The following is a 2,248-nucleotide window of genomic DNA, read 5'->3' on the forward strand; positions in this document are numbered from 1 at the left end:
TGGCTGTAGCGACATTTGCATCTCCAGGTGTCCAGGTACACAGACACAACCTGGCTTTCAGCCCGCGGTGTCCTTCAGAGTCTCTTTCCTCAGAAAGTCCCTGTGACCCCAGTGATGGCTCTTCCTTTTTACGCTTTTTTGGTGCTTTTTCTTTTTAACTGTGTCTTCCATCTGGGTTTCGTGTTGGTGTGTTGTGCGAGGGAGACTCAAACTTGACTTTCTTGCGAGCGACTTGAGAAGAGGCCGTGCGTCCCACGCCTGTTCTGTACCACTGCTCCTTTCTTGGGGTCTTGCAGTGATGCTGCGTGGCTTGTTCATGGCCACCTTAGGAGACTCGTTCCACTTCTTCCTCCAATGCCTGGTAACAGTGACAATGACAACACTGCTGGCTTCACTTGGTGCTTCCGGGCGTCAGCTGCGCCTCATTTTACACCCTTTGTCACTGGCTGCTCTCATGACCAGCAGCATGGGCGTGGGGGCTCACGAGTGAGAAGACCCAGGGCAGCGCTCAAGCACAGCCAACATTCTTCTTCCAGCACAACTGCAGCATCAGGTTTTCAAGCTCCTTGTATCCGTCAGGGTTCTCCAGAGAAACAGCCAAGGGGACGTACCGCTAACGGACGCTGCCTGTGGGAAGCTGGCTCCTGTGACATGGAGGCTGTGACGTGGAGGTCTGCCATCTGTGAACTGGGGGCAGGAAAGCTGGTGGTCAATTCCATCTGTGTCTGAGGGTCTGAGAACCAGGGCAGCCGAGGGCGTCAGTCCCAGCGTGGGCGCAGAAGGAGAGACGTGATGTCCCAGTTGAAGCCATGAGGCAGGAACAAGGGGTGAATTCCTTCTTCCCCCACCTTTTGGTTCTATTCAGGCCCTCAACTGGTTGGATGAGGCCCACTACATTGGGGAGGGCCAACTTCTTAGACAGCCCACCAATCGAATGCTAGTCTGGCTGGAACTAGCCTCACAGACACACCCAGAAATCGTGTCCAATCTGGGCACCTGTGGCTTGTCAGGGTGACTGACACACAATTAACCACTGCCTCCTCTATTACCCTTCTGGACGTCTCCATTTGCTGGGGAGCATGTGATCAGTTTCCCCACAGAGACATGGCGCCACTGTCTACACTCAAACATTCCTTTATAACCCAGCCGCACACCTTCAGCTTCTGCTGGAAGGATGTTGGGGGGGGTCTTCTTTCGGGGGATGGGGGTCCTACACTCAGCCCAAATTCAGAGCTCTGTCCAATAGATGTTAGATCAGCTCTCTGCCATGGGAGGTGTTTTGTTTCATCGCTTGCTGTTTTGGGGAACAGACTTTCCCTTTATAGCTTACAACATTCTGAGCTCTGATTATTTACAGAGCTTTTCCCAGTTTTTCCCTTGTGTTTTCTCAGGATATCATCAAATTCCATTAATAATGACAATATAACCTCCTCCTTCCTATAGCTCTTACTATTGTTTTAAGAACTATGAGGTGTGATCAAACAATATGGTGAATGTTTAAATAAAAAAAAATTTTATAACAGTAAAAGACACATTGCCATTAATCCCCCTCAAAATACTCCTCCTCGCTTTGAACACTTATCCCATCGTTCTTGCCACTTTCGGAAGCAGTTCTGGAAGTCCTCTTTCGTGAGTGTCTTTAGTTCTACTGCAATGGCTGCCTCGATGTCCTGAATCATTTTGACTTTGGGGAAAAGCCAGAAGTCTCATGGTGCCAGCTCCAGTGAATAAGGTGGATGAGGACACACCGTAATGTTTTTGTTGGACAGAAATTGCCGTAACAGAAGCGATGTGTGACACGGAGCGGTCGTGAGGGAGGATGATTCATGGCACACTTAAAACACAACTTCTCTCAACCGTAGCTCACACCCAACTGCACCAAACAAGTTGAAACTTGTCACACACTGTTACTAAGGGTCAACATGCCACTTCCCGTATGAAGATCCCTGCCTTTCTGTTGGATGGCACTCGGCAGCAGCGTTCACTGTATTTTGCGATCACAATGGAAAGGCTCCGTGTCACACATCGCTTCTGGTACAGCAACTTCTGTCCAACGAAAACATTACGGTGTGTCCTCATCCATCGTATTCGCTGGATCTGGCACCGTGTGACTTCTGGCTCTTCCCCAAAGTCAAAATGATTCAGGACATCGAGGCAACCATGACAGTGCAACTAAGGACACTCACGAAAAAGGACTTGCAGAACTGCTTCAGGAAGTGGCAAGAACGATGGGATAAGAGTGCTTGAA

The sequence above is a fragment of the Rhinolophus sinicus genome, chromosome 3, assembly GCF_057876585.1.
Source record: "Rhinolophus sinicus isolate RSI-liver-muscle chromosome 3, RSI-T2T, whole genome shotgun sequence".
NCBI classification, from domain to species: domain Eukaryota; kingdom Metazoa; phylum Chordata; class Mammalia; order Chiroptera; family Rhinolophidae; genus Rhinolophus; species Rhinolophus sinicus.